Source organism: Diadema antillarum, unplaced genomic scaffold (assembly GCF_040938485.1).
Source record: "Diadema antillarum isolate AM-2024a unplaced genomic scaffold, OU_Dant_1.0 scf00000074, whole genome shotgun sequence".
NCBI lineage: Eukaryota > Metazoa > Echinodermata > Echinoidea > Diadematoida > Diadematidae > Diadema > Diadema antillarum.
Genome location: NW_027270963.1, coordinates 2,417,718 through 2,431,440, shown reverse-complemented (window position 1 = coordinate 2,431,440; position 13,723 = coordinate 2,417,718). Strand labels below are relative to the sequence as shown.

The 13,723-nt window shown below is 37.7% G+C and overlaps 1 protein-coding gene across 1 annotated transcript in view; it reads right to left on the bottom strand.

Annotated features, from left to right (window-relative positions):
- The window catches only part of LOC139717354 (cadherin-23-like), a 197,374-nt gene that overhangs the window by 89,669 nt on the left and 93,982 nt on the right, over positions 1 to 13,723 (bottom strand). The window lies entirely within an intron of this gene.

The following is a 13,723-nucleotide window of genomic DNA, read 5'->3' as shown; positions in this document are numbered from 1 at the left end:
CTTCTAGTCCACTTTGAAGAGTGACAGAGAGAAGGAGACTGACGTATGTTTTGTATGAACTAGAATAATTCGACAAGAGGGATTAGGGTACTTGGGAAGGAGGTAGGTCACCTGCAAGCTCTGGGGGTGGGGCATTGTTAGATGACTCAAAGGACCAGTGCTTCTGTGGGTATATTGATTTCTTCAAGTTTGCAAACACTTGGGATATTCATGGCAACCCAGCATGAACAGAGGTTGAAATAAGAGGGCAACTCCTGGATATTCTATGCACTCTGCCTTACTTCAGCTTGCATAGAATTTGAAACATTGGCAGAAGAACTGGACGGCGATACACATTTGAGCACTCCCTTTGTATGGATGTTTTAGATTGCACATCTGAAGTGACAAAATATGATTCAACTTTATTTCATTCTTGCTAACCAATGTGATGAAATGCTCTCACATTAGGCTCAAAGCATTTTCAGTCTCTGGTACTACTTGCACTTGAATAGTCGAACAGATCCATGAATAAATTTGAGTGTCTGTCATTGGAAACAGGTAGAACATACAAACACTATCAATGTTAATGACAAGAGTCCACTACACAGATCATCTTTATAGAAAAGTAACATTTGGTATACATTATTATACATGTACTTCCATAAGCTTTTGTGATACATATCTAAGAACATTTAATTCAGTGAAAAAAAGTGATAATTTGTGAGCTCTTGTGGCTAATGCCTTGATCAGATGGTGCATATCTCCCTTTAAATGACAAAACAGGGAACACAGGGATATGCAGCCTATCTAACATGGCAGCACCTCCTTTCATAGTGCTATTAAAAGGCAAGCAACATAACCTGGACTAACTGTATAGCAGAATCATGCATGACATGGATGAGTGAAATCAAAGAAGGAAAAAAAAATACCTTGAGAGATAGTGTGATGAACATTGTCAGGTTGTTGTGATATGTCTCCCAATTTGTGTGTTGCAGGGCTATGAGATCAATATTGAGTACGCAAGGTGAACCTCCCATTGTCCTTTTTTCAAAGCAAGAGGCATGGCTGTCTGTCTCACTCACTCGCACCCCCCTCCTCCTCTTACCCCCCCCCCCCCCCCCCCCCCCCCCACACACACACACAGATACACTTAGTTGTTGACTGATGGAAGTGCAAATGCATGAAGCAACTGGTGATGGGGAAAAAAAAAATCGGAGATCAATGTTCTCACAACATACAATGATATGAAGCATTCGCTATCTATTTATATCTACACTGGATCCTCTTTACCCCCAAGTACTAACTATATTAAGATTCTGGCTACACAGGTTACAAAATATCCTACACTTTTTTTTCACACATCTAAAGTTAACAGCGAATGCTTCACAATCTTTTATATCATCCAATTATGTCCTAGTATGGTTTCATATCATCCAACATGCAAGTAGTCAGAGGTATATAGTGTTTGCCAATTACTAATGTGCATCATATGTAGTCTATCCTTGGAAGACAATCTTTTCTATTAACTGGTGTCCACATGAATCTAACAAAATCAGTTGACCTGAAAGACAGGTAGCATACAATAGATCTCAAACAGAGGCAGAAATATGAGGCACTCTTGCATTCCTTCTCTTGTAAAGCCTCAAACTGTCTTAAACCAAAATAAGACACAAGAGTCAGGAAATGCGTCATCTCATCATCAGGATTTGACGCATACATGAACAACGGCCGGGCGACAATTTCAAACGAAACAATTTCTTGTTCCAGTGGATCTTTTGTTGTACCATTAAAGGGAGAAAACCATTCTTATTATCAGGGGCATTGTCTGCCAACATATTCCATTTGGTCTTTATCCTGTGCTCTGGGTAATATTCCCCACCAATCAATACATTCCTGCGTAAGTCAAGCATCAATGACATCCATTCAGTGGCTGGCTCCCCATTATATTTTTTTGAGGGGCAGAGGTCGAGTACGAACATTTGCCAATGCCAAAAGTATCACAACTGTCACGCACAATGTACAGTTGTGTACATTTGCATGTCTGGATGTTACATGAATACATAAACCTGTCTCTACAGTACACCGTATGAGAGGGGAGATCGCGACTCCAATTCCCCATCACAAACAGATGCAGCGATTAGACCTTTGCATGGTCTGTTCTATACCATTCCTTTCCGAATCTCTGCACAATAGAGATGAGGTGAAAATCTTGAAGGCGAGACCATTATGGCAAGCCAAACTTCTGCAGCAGACAATGAATTGTGGTATGTCACCTCATTATCCATACAAAAGTCAGGGATTGCAAAAGGAAGAAAAATGCGCATAAAGCCGACTTTGGCAATGTAACCTTTACTGTTTTCCTAACTTGTAATTCTTTTGAAAGAAATTTTCCAGCGAAGAAGTAGGGCAAATTATACTGTGTATCACTTTAAAGTTTAGCATCAAACAAATTCATTTCTGCCAATACCCACAGAACTATTTTCCTGATATTCACAATTGGTTGAAATATGGTGGACTGACAGACGTGTAGTTGAGGGGCATAAATTAACAAATCAAGAGCATACACTTGTTCAATCATCACATCTGGGCCCCATTTCGTAAAAGATGTTATGATAACAACTATTGCTGGAATGGCAACTTCCAATAGCAACAGCCAATCAGGAAGCTGGATTATTGTTGTTACCATGACAATTGCCATTCCAGCAAGAGTTGCTATCGCATTAACTCTTTATGAAATGGGGCCCTGGTCTTAACTAAATGACATCACAGCCAGAATAAAATATGCGTACATTTTACCAATTTACGATCAACTTACATTTAGTTGTCATTTACCTTCAGGGTAGGGAACTTACCAAATGAGGACTGACAAAAGAGAAAACAGGAAATATATTACACAATAGATATCACTTGACCTTAATACCCTTTGGCAATACAGGTAATGTCTGAGTTGCTCTCATCAAACCATTTAGTTCACGTGTTACCAAAATATACCACATTGCACAAACTTAAAAAGTACACCTAAAACTGCCAGAAATATTCTTAAATTTGAGATATGGAAGAGAATATGGAATAGCTCAAGGATTGTTATTCTTGTTTTACTTTTCATTTCTGGAAGCGTTGATAAATCATATAAAAACATTCTTGAAGAATTTGTCCCACTAGAGTATATTTGCTAATAAACAGCTCTGGTTGTATTATCCTCCTTACAAATAATCTGAACACCTGGCTCCATTGTGCTGGTGAAATCTCTTGAAAAGTAGATTGCAGTGATCTTCATCAATCAAAAAATCCCAGAGCCCAAATTTCTGCACTATAACCATCACTTAATCACTACTAAAATGATATGTCTCCTATAGGTATATGATCCTTTTTATGGAAATCAAGTGAGGGATATAAAAAACACTTCATCTAAAAAGAGCAAAGAATTGAACTTCAATTATGCTGGGTACACCATATGTATGTCTTATAGTCAAATGATCACGATGCAAACAGATTTAAAAGTCTGGCATCTCAGAGAGCGCAAGGGCTGCAAACTTGAGACTAAGTGCCAAGGAATTTAATCCCCACCCCCCCCCCCCCCCAAAAAAAAAAATGCCAACAAATTGTGAAAAGAGGAAGAAAAAGTAGAATAAAAACAGACTTTCAAAAGAAATGAAGAAAGGAAAATGCAAAGATTTGTGCTTCTCTCTGAATCTGCTTATCGCAGATTATGCACGGTCTTTTACATCTGTTCTTAGCGCGGGGAATATTTATCATTGCACCCCTGCCGTGGCTCCAAGGACACAGGTGCCCCGCTGAATCCGGAATCCGCTTTTCTTTCATCTTGCTGTCCACATTTCACGGCTGGCTTGAGACCAAGAGCCCTATGTATCGCTGGTACGGTCACTTGCTTCCACTCCGAGGTAAATTCACAATGGATCTGACACTTCATGGTTGTGCACATACATTGGAAGATTACTTTTTGGTATGTACATGTACATGAACCCATCTTTTGAATGCAAATGATTCCATTTCTTTTTTCATACAATAACCACAAAAAAGTACACATGCACAAACACACACACACTTTGGAATTCAAAATACATGTAGTTACCAAAAAGTTGAGATCATTTATCAAAATGTTTACTTTTGAAGGCAATATCATAAATTGGGCAGGTTATGACACAAACCAGCAGTACTCCTTATGTCAAATATCATCCAATATCTGTAACGTCCTAGCAATATTTCATACCATAAGAGAAGGCAAAAAAATATACTTTATAATATAATAAATCGTACATGAATGAAAGTTTAATATAGTAAAGTTGTGGGTGGAAGGGCAACTCAGCATTTTTATAGTTGTCATATGAGCCTAACTCTAACACTTATTAAAGATGATAACTTACATTGCCTACCCCCCCCCCCCAAAAAAAAAATAACAAAAACAACAACAACAACAACAACAACAATAAAAACTCTGCATATGTTCTAACATTTCTTCTATCCCCCGGATAGAAATCGCTGGATTGAAGCTGAAGTGGGCTGTGATGCAGCAGAGAGGCCATCCAGGCATGCCTGATGCTCAAAATAAAAGAATTCTTGCACCACTGATTCCATCACAACAACAAGCAACTGACAAGAATGTATATTCTTCAAAGTGTCAAATGAATACCAACTCTGTCATCAAACAATGAAAGCAAAATATTTTTTTCTCCCTTGTCTCACAAATTCCCTGAAAGGAAAAATAATGGAGAGATCACAATATAAATTCCACTGACAAGTATAATACCAACACTATATTCAGTATTCATGACAGTTACATTTTGTGCACTTAGTATTTGATGTGCTTCTACAATTTTGAAAGAAGGGGAAAAAAACTAGGAGAGCCTGTAAACCTATTCAAACACTTGAAAAGTTTGCAATGTGTGTTGCAGTCAGAGTTTATCTTGACACTTTCCCACTGAAAGCCGATCGGATTAGTCATGGGATAAAAACAGCCGAGGGATGATATGTGACCCGCTGCAACAAAAGGATCCGAAAGTTGGGGGAGGACAATTTTCTGAAAATGACATGACATAATTCCCTTACTCTTCCACTTTAATGTCATATATAACATGACTCATTAAAGTACTCGGTTGTGGAGATATGGCTGATTTTATTAGCGCATGTTGTGTGGTTTAAGAAATCAGCGTCTTGAGAAAACCGCCTTCAAAGTTTTCCTTCCAACGCTATCATGATCAAGGGGAAGCAAGACAGTTTTCACCGTTTGACAATAGAAGGTCCGCTCCTAGCAACCTCCGTGATGTTCATTCAAGCTTAGCGCCAGCGGTCTACGCACGACCAATCAGTAACCAGGATGCCACGCATTCACCAATGAGATCACTCCTCGTTGCTAGGGGCGGAGTCTAGCTGACTAGAAGTCTAGTCTTCCGTTGAAAGTCAGAAAATTATGGCTTAAAAAATGCTATATTTTCTTGCCTTTCCTTTGATCATTCAGCTTCGAAATTTCGGCAGATGATAGAAGATACATTAGACTACAAAATTATGTCAAAAACAGAAATCTGAATGTTTTGACAGATTTTGATGATCTGACTTCAAACTTGATTTTCTCGGTTCACCCGTCTGCGTCTTTAGGATCCTTTTGTTGTAGCGGGTCACATATGGTTACAACACCTCATCCTCTCAAAGATTATGTTAGTCTCTTAATTAGCACTTATCAGGGGAAAGAAAAAAAAAAGCAAGAGGCAGAATTGATACAGAATTACAGATACAGACATTTCTTACTTGATACTCCACATTCAGGACATGTTAAGTCATCAGTTTGTTTACAATATGGTATTCTTGTATGTAGTATAAACTGATTAAATTTCTCTCTCTTTAGAGGTCAGTATTGTTTATTGCTGTGTAATAGCAAAATAGTACATTTTCCAACTGTGGAAAAAAAAATCAACCTTGACTCAAAGATTATTGTAAGGGGAAGGAAATTGAATAGGTGTAAAATATTTTAGATATCACATAATGCTACAATTATCATAAAATTTCATTTTGAAGACATAGCAATCTCCAAATTTAAAACTTGGTGGTACAGAGAAAATTTCAAAAGTACAAATATACCGTAAAAGGAAATATCAAAGGTTTGTCAATACACTGATGTCATTTAACTTGAATAAAGAATTTCAGGCAGGAGAGAAGAGATTCAACTTGACAGACACTGCCGAAACCAAAGTCCAATTTTCCAGCCTAAAGTGTATGGGCCGAAATAGATTCCTATCAAATTCATTGTGGGTCTTTGAAATATTTATGAGTTTTGTATTCTATATTGTCTGATAATTGTGGAGTTTCCATTCATCACCAACTTTATCCGCCACACTGAGGCGACACATATACACAATCTATATAAAAACTATGACAACAGTCCAATGAAGCTCATCAGTGCTCGGGTAAGATGCAATATGACAGGAATACAATAGGACATCTATTGCAAGGGCACTGGCGACAGGGGTACAATACAAATGAAAATAGGAGATGAATGCAAACATGAATAAAACTTGGGCTTGGCAAACTATGTAAACACAATGCCAGTGTCATAAAGTACCAATGGCTGCTTCTAGACCTAAAACGCCATGGAATTCTAGAACTATAAATTTAAGCAGGCTCCAGTACTGAAAGGGGAATGTCATAAGGTGCAACATTCCCCCCAACCTTTCATTTCTTTGACCATAGACTGTTTGTCAATGTAAGGATATCAACAAAGACTCATTCTAGAGTTAACTCTGGGTTTGTCATTGAACCAACCATTAGAGCTCTGAATGTAGCATGAGCTGTTAGCTACGAGGACATGATGTAATACGAATTTTATCGAGGGCTGTTAGTGAGTTAAACTTCTAAGAATTTGGGTCCTTGCATGCCATCAGCTTTGAGGTTGATTATATGCGATTGAGACGCCCATCGCTTTGAAAACATCACAAAGGCGTCGCCCTCACTACTCCATGGACCCACACTGAGTCAATACAGCATCTCAGCAGCATACCTATTCTGCACTACATATGGATCTACCTTACAGAATGTGAATCATACAAATCTAAATAAGCACTGGAAACTAGTCATCTCTTATGCTTTATCAATGATTTGCTTTATCCAAAACATGTCTTGTATGATGAGTGTGTTTGTCAAGTACAAGTTTATAGTTAGAATGCCAAGCATTTATCAGTTCTTGGATCTTGAACCTTTCCTTATAGTGACGACAAGATGTAGATTTCCGATTTGTTGCGCATGGTACATGTTGTCTGTACAACTATCCAAACTAGTTTTATTCTCACACACAGACTTTCATTTATTTATTTATTTTTTTTTACACCTTACACCTTACTTTGCTCTGAGGCATTGATGGATTCTCATGCAATACTGTAACAACATATTTTTATTTTTGATTGACACACTCAAACACATAAACATGACTTTTATCTCTAATGCTGTATGCACAGGAAATATATCCTTTGTCCCCCGCCCCTCCCCTAACACAGAAAACATTAATCGCAACAATAACACAAAGGTAAATCAAGATTCCAAGATGGCTAGGCTCGTTATCCTAATCCTATCTGATCCCTGCAGATGATTGTTAACACTTTGAGGAACATGAAAATCTTGCCCTGGGTATATCAGTTACAAGGGGCTCAACTGCCTTTTATGATTATTGCTACCTTCCCATCAATACAGTCACAATATAATTTTTCTTTTGCATCTGAAGGCAAAAATTAGTTGCCCTTGCTAATATCTATTATTCAATCACTTATTTGCCCTTGAAAGAGATGCCTGGAACATTTCTCAAAGTTCCAGTTATTGCCACCAAAAATACAATTTTCCCTCCTGTCAGACTATTGACACACCGGATTAGAAACCAAAGCTCTTTTTAAGAGCTCGATCCTCTCAGGACATAACTCCTATCTTATCTGCGATCAGCAAAACTTCTCTTCCGTTTGAAAGTGAATGCACAGAGTGTTTTCATTTCTGCTGCTGACAAATAATCAAAAAGTTCTTTTCGTAACAGGAAAAGAGGAGGGCCCCTGGTCCCTTTCTCATTCAAGCTCTATTTTCAATTGTAGGAAACCGAAAGTTCCCTGTCGATTAAAAGCAACAGTTCCATTTGAAATGCCTCTCTGTCCTTTAATAGCAAAATTCATTTCCTAATCGCTTCAGAGGAAACAATATATATCTTTATACTGCGGGTGTAAATCTATTGTTGGTAATCTGGGATTCTGTATAGAGCAATACACAGATGTCTATCTCTGCATTTTGTATTAGTGTACATTCAAAAGACTGCAACTAAAACATGATGGATGAGAAAATATATATCATATGACAAGTGCGAACTGCCCAAAATGCATCGAAACTTTGTTTAATAGGTTTTCTTTGCTTGGTTTTGTTTTCTCTTACTGCCAATTATGGGGTTTGATGAAAAACAAAGGCAGAATCTGAAGTATAGGAAATACGTTTACATGTATAATGCCCATGTGAATGGCACATTAAGGGAAGAATCTGCAGTGAGATGGATTCTGTAATACAGACGATGGTACAATATTTCCTTCCTCTTTCAGTTTTAAAGGTACAACTGTAGCACAATGTACATTCTTGTAGCTATCAAAGCAATATCTAAATGTATGAGCACATCAAGGGTGGGGGGGGGGGGGGCTCAAATTGACTCTTTATTGCTGTGATTGACAAGTCACAAGTGGCTTACTTGTGGCTTACTTGCTTATAGAACCTGGTGGGCCCTAAGCAACTTCTATTCGGACTTCAGAATCTTGAAGGAAACAAGTCAAACATTCATTTGACAGATGATACTCTTTGCTCCTACATGTGAAAGCAATGCTAAATTTGTGTAACACTGAGCACTATCTGCAGATACAAAATAGACAGTAGAAAATGGGAAATTTTAGATAGTTGAAGACCATCTTTGTGAACATTTAGTGGACAAAAATCAAAGTTACATGTTGCATTTCTTCTTTTTTTTTTGCAAGTAGACTGTCTGAGTAATATGAGTACTCAGCAAATTTGGATCTGCAGATACTTAAGATAAAGTAGAAAATTGGGAGAGTTTGAGATAATGAAAGTACCATCTCTGTGAAATCTCAGTGGTAAAAAAAAGAATCTATTAGATTTTGCATTATTTCCTTGTTTTTTGCAAGCTAGTCTATTGAACGAGCAAAACATATTGATTCTCCTTTACATGTGCTACAATTGTGTCTGTGTATTCAAAGTTTTAGCAGGCAATACCATGGTAAAAAAAAAAAAGACCCTTGTAGCCTTAACCCTAACCAGGCCGGGCTTTTTTGGGTGTTCTGTGGCCGGGGAGGGGTTGATTCAACCCCCCCCCCCCCCCCGAGATCTCGGCCGTCGATCGCGCAATCGCCATGAAATTTGGCACGAGCATTACCTGTGGCGTAATGTACCAAGCTATACAAAAAGAAATGGAAATTTTCGTCAAAATAATTAATTATGCTAATATATGCATAAAATCATACATTTTGCTCTAAATCAGAAATTAAAGCTCCTAGAATCCTAATTTTTGGAGAAAACATTCTTTGTAGCATTCCTAACAATGTGCTTGAAAAAAAAATTTGGTATCAAAATCAATTTCTTATGTATTTTATTGTTTTATGAATTTCTTATGTATTTCTTTGTTTTTTCGACCTTTTATCATTTTTTTTCTGCAAAATTTATGACAGAACCTATATAATAATAATAATAAATAAATAATAAACATCATTTATAAAGCGCTTATTACGATGTTTCTAAGCGCTTCTATGTTTCTATATCAAGCATAATTATGCTAAAATTAATTAGTTTCAGCCTATAAAAGTGAAAATAATCAGATCTTTATGAATATGAAGAGAAAACTCCATTTGCATAGACTTTATACACAAAATCATGTTTTTGAGCCATTTTCGATCTGACAGGCATGTATAAAACGTTATGCAGTGTCATAACGGTCTGCACGATTTTCACGAAAATGGTGTCAAAAGATGCACGAGACCTGAAAGTAAAAAGTCAGCGAACGGCGCGGTCAAAAAATTTCGCGTGACGGAGAAGTCGCGAAAAATGTCGAGGGGGGGGGTTGATTCAACCCCCCCCCCCGGCCTTTTTAGGGTTAAAATGATATCGAAACAAAATAAATGTCAAAAGAGCAAATCATCCTTCAGAACTCACTTTCTCGTCTCTGCACATCAACAAAGATACAGAAGTTAATACCATTTCTCCCAGAGGATGTTCGATAATCCAGCTTTGGCGTTCTCAAAAATGAATCAACGTCACTTTCAAAAGACCCTAAAATCCGGTTCCAAGGATTGTGTGCACAACAAAGTTTTTTTTTTCTGAACTCTCAGGTATCATCACATAATTCCATCAATTCAATCTTCCTTCAATCTGTGAATAGGACAATTGCGGGAGGAATGATTCACAAAGAGGGCAAATCAATGGCAGCTAGATGACAATCTCCTTGGCTGCCACCATCTGGATTATGCGGCAAGTTTCAGGCATGATGGATTCGATAGCTTCAAATTTTTGCACACCTTCTTTACTCAGGCATGGCATTGTCAAAAAAGTGACTCTGGCTTCCTATTCTTAATGCAATGGATTTTCAATTTGTCTCATAATCCATAAAATGCCTTTGCACACCTATAGCTAATTTTTCCCCATCAACAACATCATATAATTTAAACAATCAGAGTTTGTAGACAAAGAATAGCTGATCTTTTTTTTTTTTAAATCAAATGTTACCCTCTGTACAATGTGAAATGAGTAAGATCGCAAGACTTGCAAGATCACCCCTCTACACTATCAATCTCTTTCTCAAATTTATGTTTGGAGAATTGAATTGCTTTTTTCTTTCCACAGTACTTAATGAGAAGTATAATAATGAAACAAATGTATAACATACACATATTTCAGATACATGCATGTTTGTGTAAATGTTATATGTATGTATATTTGTCACATTGCCTGGCAACATAGCCAAGTATTCATGAGAACATTCCTGAAGAGTATAACAATGAGCTGCAAAGATATAATCCTGGCCTGCAATGAAATACTAAATGCATACTTTAATACTTGTTGCTGCTTAAACATGATTACCAAAGAGATTACAAGGCTCTGTGTCTGACAAACAAGGAGAATTTTTTGATAATGCATAGAAATCAAATACATCCATCTTTTACAAGTACTCCTTGGTGAAAAGTCACTCTGAAGTAGCTTGACTAGTATTTCCTCCCTATTTGCCTTCCACTCTTCTTGAAGGTCTCCATCCCCCCGGGGGCAAATTTTCTTCAGAAGACTACCCTCTTAAAAATCCCATTGTTCCCCGTATAACGCCTCGGATACTTTTTCAAAAGCAGTATGTGATGAGGTAGAGCAGGCGGTGTGAACAATGTTTTCATGTGGCCGAGCATTCTTGCACCTTTGTCGCTCAGCTGTGCACGAGACACAGACAACATTATTGTGGCAATTCATGAATAATTTAGGAACGGTGTGGAGGCGGAGAGTGTCGCGTCCACAGATTAGTGCCGATTGCCTCGTTCGGCCGTTGAATGGCTCATGAGAAATGAACAGTTTGGTTAATCCCCTTCCTGTTTAGTTTGGTTCTTGTCTCTCTGTATGACCCATCTCCTCTTCCTGTCTTCACAACTATTAGATATTGATAACTTCAGCCGAGCCCTGAAATGATGCTATATATGGGCCCTCATTGGTTTCATTACATAGTGTATTTCCCCTTTCAGGCAACAATGACACATCAACCCAACAAAAGGGCCTCCTGACTCAGAACCATCATTGATTATGGGATTACTTTTGATTGCTAACCATTCTCTGATGAGATATTGATAATTTCAGCGCTGCGCTGGGCTGATGCCATCTTTAGGCCTACTTGTACATTTCATGTAATTACATGTGAAGACGTTTAGGTATACTGTGGGATTTTGATTGATTATGCCAGCCAGCACTATCTATAGGGTAGCACATCCTTCACTTCAAGCACCCAGGGGACACTAATCACACAATGGCCCAGTCATACAGAACTGACATTGATTGTAAGATAAGTATCAGTCTACTGCAATTGCTAAAATTAGCAACCATGTATTGATAGTTGTGTTTATATTATTTCATATTATCATAACTCCAAGACAGACATGTATGGAGTTCTAACTGCAACTAGAAATGTCGCTACAGCGACTGGTTATACCCCCGCCAAACAACATTTCATAAGCTTTGGTCAAAACAACATTTGATAAGCTTTGGTCAAAAAACTGAGGAAGTAGTTAAATCCGCAAGATCTTTCCTTGATCTTCTGCCATTAATATGCCGTTACCATGGCAACGTACTTTCGGGTACTGTCGAAAAATGCGTCTTGCACATCTACAACCAAAGGCACACATCTGTACCAAGTTTCATGGAAATTGGGCAAAAACTGAGGAAGTAGTTTGCAACACAAAATTTTCCATCATTTTGGCTCATAATATGTGAGCTGTTACCATGGCAACATACTTTTTGTCACTGTCAAGAAATGTGTCATGCTGACCTATATCCTAAGACAAACATTCAATATGAATTCCATAAGAATTGGAAGAACACTGATGAAGCAGTTTTGCCATGAAGCATTTTGCCCTATATTTTACCAATAACATGCCGTTACCATGACAACGCACTTTTTGCCACTGCGGAAATATGTGTCTTGCACATTAAGATATTCAGATGAACATCTGTACCTAACTTCATAAAAATTGATCAAAAACTGTGGGAGGAGTTCGCGACGCAAGATTTGTACCCATTTTTGCCCATGATATGCCGTTACCATGGCAACGTACTTGTGGGTACTGTCAAAAAATACGTCTTGCACATCTACAACCCAAGGCACACATCTGTGCCAAGTTTTATGGGAATCGGTTGAAAACTGAGGAAGTAGTTCGCGACGCAAGATTTGTACCCATTTTTGCCCATAATACGCCGTTACCATGGCAACGTACTTTTGGGTACTGTCAAAAAATACGTCTTGCACATCTACAACCCAAGGCACACATCTGTGCCAAGTTTTATGGGAATCGGTTGAAAACTGAGGAAGTAGTTCGCGACGCAAGATTTGGAACGGACCGACCGCCCGACCGACTGTCCGCTGATTCCTATATACCCCCTTCAAACTTCGTTTGGCGGGGGTATAATAAACCAGGAAATTAAGGACAGTACATAAAGTTTCTCTGCTAATTTACAAACTACAAATCTTATCTTCACAGCATGTATATGCAGGAGTTTGTTCTTTCCACAAATAAGTACACCAAGTAGTAACTTTCTTGATACCGCCCAATATCTACTCACATTTGCTGCGTTTAGTTCTTAAATTGGGTTTAACTTTCTCATACTTGCAAAATGTCAATTTCATCTTGATATATATTTCCTTTGAATACCAGCTATGATACATTGTAAAAAAATCAAGAGTAGCACAGATATAAATCGAGGAAAATAAAATTATGTGCATCCAGGTATATATATATATATATATATATATATATATATATATATATATATATATATATGTGTGTGTGAATTCACACATGCATGAGAATACTAAAGTAATAACTGATGTACAGTTAGTTCTGTATTTATTCATTTAACATGTCTGTTTCTCTGCGTGCATATGAGTATGTGGTGTGTAATTGGAAAGTACATGTAATGTACACACAAAACAAAAACATTTTTGGTTTGCTTTATCTTAATTAAGCAT